Source organism: Balaenoptera physalus, assembly GCF_965194825.1.
Source record: "Balaenoptera physalus genome assembly, chromosome: 11".
NCBI classification, from domain to species: Eukaryota; Metazoa; Chordata; class Mammalia; order Artiodactyla; family Balaenopteridae; genus Balaenoptera; species Balaenoptera physalus.
The window spans coordinates 106,648,629-106,656,893 of NC_138896.1; positions in this window are offsets into that span (position 1 = coordinate 106,648,629).

The window sequence follows — 8,265 nt, forward strand, 5'->3', positions numbered from 1 at the left end:
GCATAGTGGTTAAGAATCCTCCTGCCAATGCAGGGGACACGGGTTCAATCCCTGGTCCAGGAAGATCCCACGTGCCATGGAGCAACTAAGCCCGTGCGCCACAACTACTGAGCCTGCGCTCTAGAGCCCGCGAGTCACAACTACTGAGCCTGTGTGCCACAGCTACTGAAGCCTGCGTGCCTAGAGCCCAGGCTCCGCAACAAGAGAAGCCACAGCAATGAGAGGCCCGCACACTGCAACGAAGAGTAGCCCCTGCTCGATGCAACTAGAGAAAGCCCACGTGCAGCAACGAAGACCCAATGCCACCAAAAATAAACAAATAAATAATTTTTTTTTTAAAGTTTATATGGAGAGACAAAGACCCAGAATAGTCAATACAATATTGAAGAAGAGCTTAGAAAACTGACGCTATCTGACTTTAAGCCTCACTATAAAGCTACAGTAATTAAGACAGAGTGGTATTGGTGAAAGAGTGGACAAATAGATGAATGGAACAGAATACAGCACCCAGAAATAGATCCATATAAATATAATCAACTTTTCTTTGACAGAGGAGCAAATTCAATGCAATGGAGAAAAGCAATCTTTTCAACAAATGGTTCTGGGACAACTGGACATTCATATGCAAAAAATGAATCTAAATACAGACTTTATACCCTTCACAGAAATGAACTCAAAATGTATCATAGACCTAAGTATAAAACACAAAACTTGAAACTCCTAGAAGATAACATAGGAGAAAATCTAGACAACCCTGGGTATGGTGATAACTTTTTAGATACAACACAAAAGCATGACCTATATGTCTTAGTCCATTCAGCCTGCTATAACAATGTACCACAGACTGGTTAGCTTGTAAACAGCAGAAATTTATTTCTCCCAGATCTGGAAGCCGGAAGTCCAAGGTTGTAGTGTTGGCATTGTTAGGTGAGAACCCTCTTCTGGGTTTCAGACATCTTGTATCCTCACATGGTAGAAGGGGCTGAGAAATCTCCCTGGAGCCTCTTTTATGAGGTACTAATCCCATTCGTGAGGGATTTAAAAACCTCTTACAGGCCCCACCTCCTAATATCATCATCTTTAGGGGTTAGGATTTCAACATATAAATTTTGAGGGGACACAAACCTTCAGACCATAGTACCATGAAAGAAATAATTGATAAACGGAACTTCATTAAAATTAAAAACTTCTGATCTGTGAAAGACACAGTCAGGAAAGTGAGAAAACAAGCCACAGACTGGGAGAAAATATTTGCAAAAGACATATCCAAAATATACAAAGAACTCTTACAACTCAACAATAAGAAAATGAACAACTGATTAAAAAATGAGCAAAAGATCCAAACAGACACCTCATCAAAGAAAATATACAGATGGCAAATAAGCATATGAAAAGATGTTCCACATCATCTGTCATTAGGGAAATGCAAATTAAAACAATGAGATACCACTACACACCTATTAGAATGGCCAGAATCTGGAACACTGACAGCACTAAATACTCTTGAGGATGTGGAGCTGCAAGAGCTCCCTTTTTATCGCTGGTGGGCATGCAAAATGATACAGCCACTTTGGAAGAAGTTCGGTGGTTTCTTACAAAGCTAAACATACTCTTACCATACAATCCAATAATTGTGCTCCTTGGTATTTACCCAAAGGAGTTGAAAATTTATGTTCATGAAACAAACCGCATACAGATATTTATAGCAGCTTTACTGTTAACTGCCAAACCTTGGAAGCAACTAAGATGTCCTTCGGTAAGTGAATGGGTAAATAAACTGTAGTACATCAAGACAATGGAATATTTTTCAGTGTTAGAAAGGAATGAACTGTCAAGCCGTGAAAAGACATGGAGGAACCTTAAATGCTTATTACTAAGTGAAAGAAGCCAACCTGAAAAGGCTATACACTGTGTGATTCCAACCATATGACGTTCTGTAAAAGGCAAAACCATGGAGACAGGAAAAGGATCAGTGGTTGCTGGGGGTGAGGGGGAGGAGGAGCTGAATCCGCAGGGCACAGAGAATCTTTAGGGTAGTGATAATACTTTATATTACACTATAATGGTGGATACATGTCATTATACATTTGCCAAGACGCATAGGTTGTACAACCCCAAGAGTGAACCCTAACATGAACCATGGACTTTGGGTGATAATGATGTGTCAATACAGGTTTATCAGTTGTAACAAATGTACCCCTCTGGTGGGGTATGTTGATATGGTGGAGGTTGGGGGTGAGCAGGGAATATGTGGGAAATCTCTGTAACTTCTGCTTAATTTTGCTGTGAACCTAAAACTGCGCCAAAAAATAAAATCTATTTTAAAAAATACATTAGCACAGTGACACATAGTAAGTATTCAAAAAGTGCTAGCTATTATGATTATTCCCATTATTTCATATGTCCTATCCAGCACTGACATGTAATGATTCTATGACAGTAAATGGGTGAGCACAGTAAGAAAAAAAACCGTAAAAATATGCCCGGTTCCTATTTTAAATCCCCAAGTTTAAATCCCCAAGTGTAAACTGACAGAGAAGGGGACACTGGAAAACATAGATAGTGAGCACTTATTGAGTACCTACTAGGTGCCAAACAGCTTTATTTATTTACTCATATCACCCTCACAACATCTGCTGATGTAGCTTCTGAGAGGCAGTAGAATCCCTCTGCAGTTGGGCTGCATGATTTTGAATACTGACCCTGCCACTTACAAGCTGTGAGACCTTGGGCCTCAGTTTTCTCTCTCTCTTTTTTTTTTTGACCATGTCACATGGCTTGCAGGATCTTAGTTCCCTGACCAGGGATAGAGCCCTGCCGGGGCCCCGGCAGTGAAAGTGCCAAGTCCTAACCACTGGACCACCAGGGAATTCCCAGTTTTTTCATTTGTTTAAAATACAAATAAATGGTTTTCATACCAATCTTATAGGGATGTTGCATGGATTAAATAAAGCACATAAGACAGGGACTGGCACATAGCAAGCATTTTGTGTTGCTGATACTATTTTAGAAATGTGGAAACTGAAGCACAGAGAGGTTAGGTCACTTGCTCAGGGTCACACAGCCAGGAAGCGGCAGAACTGGAATTTAAACTCAGGTATTCTCTGATAATAGACAAACAAGTGTAGAGGCAATTACAAAGGTACTATAAGTGCTGTGATAGGAGTTACTTTGTAATTTGTGGCAGCCCCAAGGAGGCCTTTAGGCAGGTCTGGGACAGGTCTGGAAGGCTTCCAGGAGGAGATGGTGCCTGAGTTGTGACTTAAAGGATGGGTTGAGGTTTGCCAAGTGACCAGGTGAGGAGGTGGAGGATAGCAGGGATTATGTGCAAAAGCCTGGGATGAGACAGGCTGGGGGAGCTGCAAGGTGTTTAGGGCAGATGGATTGAGGGGTGTAACTTGGGTATGACAGCAGCTGAAGCTAACCACAGACCACGGGAGCCAGAAAGAACCTTCACATCCTTGAAACCTCTCTATTTTAGTAGCAGAACCCTTTTTCAGATGAAACCTTATGATTCCTAGGATAGAAAATAGGTGAAAGAAGAAGAGCTTCAGGTGAAGTGGGGATGGTTCCCAGGGACCCCCCCACCCCAGCTTTCCTGCCAACTTCCCTCACATCTTTGCAGAATCCCACAGGGCCTCACCCCTCACTCCTACACCTGAAGGAACTGAGGCCCAAAAGCAGGTGACAAGTGAGGGCCCACCTCTCCTGGGAGACTGGAGCCAGGACTTTGAACTCGCAGTGCATCCCAGCCCGGGACGTTTCTTCTCAGGATCCTTAGAAGCTTTTGTGGGAGATAACAGCTTTGAATAAAGTTGGGAAAAGGCAGGGGGGTGGGGGGAAAAGGCAGTGCAGGCAGCTCAGAAAGCCACAAAGCCTCCCCTTTTGGGGACTCATTGTTTCCAACTCTACAAAGGGGAGGGCTGACCAAGATGACCTTGGAGACACTGTCCATCCCTGGATCCTGAGGCCATCAGCTGGGCCTCAGCCCCTCTTAAGGAGACCCCCACCCCTGAGCCCCAGATCTCAGGCTCTGTCCCTCCAATTCCCACTCCCCAGTCTCAGAGTGGGGAGTGGGTGCCCCAGAGATGTCAGTGAGTGAAGCCCACACGGAGCGCCGAGCAGAGGCCGGGCAGCCTGGCGGCCAGAGGCTGATGTGATCCAACTTGGCGGCTCACAGTATTTTTAGGCCTCTGTGCCCCTGTCACTGGGCTGGAAGCATATTAGAGAAAAACAAAAATGGAATGACCTCTGCCTGACCTGACAATGCCACCAAAGGGAAGGAAAGGGTTTGAGAAAAAGCTAAACAGCCTTTTTTTTTTTTCTCCCTCTACTCTCAGCAGTACGGGCAAGGCTGGGACACAAGAGGGGTTTCAGGGGCATGGGGAGAGCCCCTCACTCCTGCAGATACCTCACTGGAGACCAGCAATGTCCTCCCGTCTGCCCTCAAAACCCATGCACCTGCCTTCACTCCCCTTTGCTTAGGGCCTTGGGTGGGTCTCCAGTGTGACTTACAGGAGCCTCTGTAACCTGCCCACGCTCCCCAATCTCGCCCTCACTCAACACCATTTATTTACTTCACAAACACATCCCAGGCTTTACACTCTGCGCTTCCCACTACCCACTCATTTAATCCTCACACAACCTCACTTTGACAGACGAGCAAACTGAGATCAGAGGGAGATGGACTGATCTGCGGAGTCGGAACTCACAGCCGGGCGGTCTGGCTGCAGAGAACCCTGTGAACATCCACGCTGCACCACTTCTCCAAAGTCTGATTCGCGCCAGGCTGCAGGGCACCACGTGCCCCACCTCTGAAGTAGCCCCGAGAACCCTCCAGCCCCCCACCATGACCCCTAGGGTCACCCAATCGCAGTGGGAGCCTGTGGTCACAGAGTCATCATTAACAGATGAATTGCCTGTTCACCCCGTCCATCAGCTGCCTCTGACCTGCTGCTCTGGGCTGCCCGGCAGTTTGTTCTGGGACCTTCACACACTGCTCCTCTCCAAATTCCTCTGAGGAGCCCGAGTCCAGCCTGGAGTCCTTACCCAATCTTGCTGAAAGCCCGAGGGAGTGAAAGGAAAGCTGAAACCCAGTCTGTAGATATCCGCCCTGGCCGGCTCCTGCCCTGGAGAGCCCTGCCCTGGGGGCCCCTGCTGGCTGCTTCTCTCCTCAGCCCTTTTCCTCTGATTTTAGTGAGCAGCCACGCCATCAGAATCCCTTGTTCTCTTCCCAGAGTCTAGGAATCCTCACTTCCCAGGCCAGGCCCCAGCCAGAGCAGTAAACCAAGAAAAAAAACCCACAGTCTCTTCAAAGTTGCCGCCTCCTTGCTCTGGCAGAACTCTGGGGCCAAGGTTCCTTCCTTCTAGAAGAGGGCTCTCACTTTATCTTAGATAATAGAAGGGCCCTGGGAAGTGCTTTTCCAACTAAAAGAGCCATCTTTGCCCAAAGGGTAACTCTAGTGCCACCAAAGAAATGGGCCCCTATTGAGAACAGCTTTTCCCCTCCACTCCCTGACAAAATACAGCTAACAGCTGTAACGACTGAGCAATCTACTCATGGGGTAGAATCACAAATATTTATTTTGCTTCCCATTACCTTTTTAAAAGGCATTCAGTGGAGGAAGCTCCACCCCTGTCCCTGAGTGAAAATTTGGACACTCCCGGAGTTTTTCTGATCATTCCCAGGTGTGATGGTTCATTTTATGTGTCAATTTGGCTGAGCCACTGGGTGCTCAGATATTTGGTCAAACGCTATTCTGGGTGCTTCTGTGAGACACCCAGATGAGATTAACATTTGGACGAGATTAGCATTCAAATCAGTGGACTCTGAGGAAACAGACTGCTCTCCAGAATGTCAGTGGGCCTCACCCAATCAGTTGAAGACCTGAATAGAACAAAAAGACAAGCCTTCCCTGAGCAAAAGAGAATTCCCCCCAAAAAAAGAGAGAGAGAGAGAGAGAGAATTCTCCAGCAGACAGCCTTGGACTCTAATTCCTTATAATAAATTTCTCTCTCTCTCTCTCTCTCTCTCCGTAGATAGATAGATAGATTGATTGATTGATTGATAGATAGGCAGAGAGAGAGAGAGAGAGAGAGAGGGATTTTGTTTCCCTGGAGAGCCCGGACAAATACACCAGATTAAGCAAGCAAACAAACAAAACTCCATATTCATTTTAGATTTGTAAACACAGCCTAAGTCCAAAAGTTAGAATGTCCAGTCTGGGGAATAGCCAAAGCTTCCAACTTTTTGAAAAGTTGCAGATGGCTCCTCCCGCTACTAGAGTGTGGATGGATCCTTCTTTCTCTTTTCCCACCTTAAAGCCTCCTCTATCTCGCTCAGGTGGTTTCTAACCCCTGCCATGGGGCAGGGGTAGAGAGGCAAGAAGGAAGGGAGGAGATGTTGGGGAGCGAGAAAGTCCTTACTTGCCTGATGCTGCTACAGGATGGTTTTGTCCTGACCTGTGTGTAAAGCTAATCCCTCTCAGGCGGTGCTTTCGTAGATGCTAGAGACCCTTGAGAACATTTCATTTTACCTTTTTGATTTGGGCAACACATTTACCTCCTGCTGGTGACTCTCAGCTCCTGTTTTTATTCTTCCCTCCCCACAACCTGGACATAAACAACATGGAATCTCTGTTAACCTGACATCATTCCTTAGATGTCCTCTGGGGCATGATCAGGTCAGCTCTCCTGAGGGGCCCACATCTCATCCAGGGGAAATCCTCACGTTTGCTCATTCTTCTGACAACCTGCAAGGCAAGGCTTCCCTCTCAGCCTCTTCTCTGAAGCTCTTTTTCTCCAGCCCTTTAGATTGCTCTCCCCCTGGGTGGGGCAGGGCTGCGGGAGAGGAAAGTCAAAGTCCTATTCTCTCCAAAGAAGTTCTCCTCACAAATTTATTTAATCTCCAATAACTAGATCATTAGATCCTCAATGCTGGGAAGACCTTTTAAGGTCTTATAATGGGTTTTTGCTAATTTCCTCTGAACATTTACATCTTGGTCTGGAATGTCTTATCTATTTTATCTTGGTGACTGAGTAGGAAGTTGCAATTTAACATCCTGTTACACACACAATTACATGTGCAGAGAGATAGAGAACAGTTTATACTACTGAATTTTTGCAGGGAGACCTCCATGTGTGTCTGGACAGGGGCAGAAAGGAGAGTTGGCTTGGGGGTAGAAGTTGAGGGCTCTGCACTCTCTGATTCTGGTGCCCCCCCCTTCCCATCCTACCCTTTTACAACCTCCCTGCCCTACCAGCCCACCCCCACCCCTAGCTCCCAAGTCAAGAAGGTGAGAGAAAATGCTTTGCATGATGAAGAAAGAATTTGAAGAGCAAAAGTAGGGGAGGGGAAACAGAAACAAGGGGGAAAGTGCAGTGCAGAAAATGTGAAAGATGGCCTGATACCTAGAACTCTCTCCCTAATGCCAAAGCCTGACAAAATTCTTCTAAAACTCACAAGCAGAATGAACAGATGCCGAACCATTCCTTCTCATCCCTTCTGCGGGGCCTGCAAAGGCAGGGACGACTGGGTCTGCCTTGGCTACCACTAGATCCCCCACAGGAGATCAATAAAGGTCAGATGATTGACTAGGGAGCCAGGGCCGAAACCGAGCTTTGGGATGGGCTGAGATTGCCGACCTGTGTGCCCAGAACGCCTATATATTTCTGTTCCCTCCCCTTCTTTGTTCTCCTATGGTCATACAAATTATATCTTCATGTATTATAAACTCATCAACACAGTCTTATAATTATTGCTTTATGCGACTGTTCCTTAAATTAGACAAAAGAAAAAAAGAGCTTACAAACCAAAAAATACATTTATGCTGTCTTCTATATTTACCAATGTAGTTGCCTTTACTGGTGCTCTTTATTTCTTCAGGTGGATTTGAGTTACTCTCGAGTGCCCTTTGATTTCAGCCTGAAGGACTGCTTTACGTAAGCATTAAGCAATAACTTTCTATTAGCCCCTCCTCCCTGCATCTAGGAACCTCTAATCTACTTTCCACTCTGTGAATATGACCACTCTGGGTACCTCATATAATTGGAATCCTATAATATTTGTCCTTTTGTAGCTGGCTCATTTCACTTAGTATGATTTCAAGGTTCATCTGTGTAGTAGCATGTGTCAGTACTTCAGACCTTTTTATGGCTAAGTAATATTTCATGGTATGTATATATCACATTTTGCTTATTGATGGACATTTGGGTTGTTTCCACCTTTTGGCTATTGTGAATAATGCTGCAATGAACATTGGCATA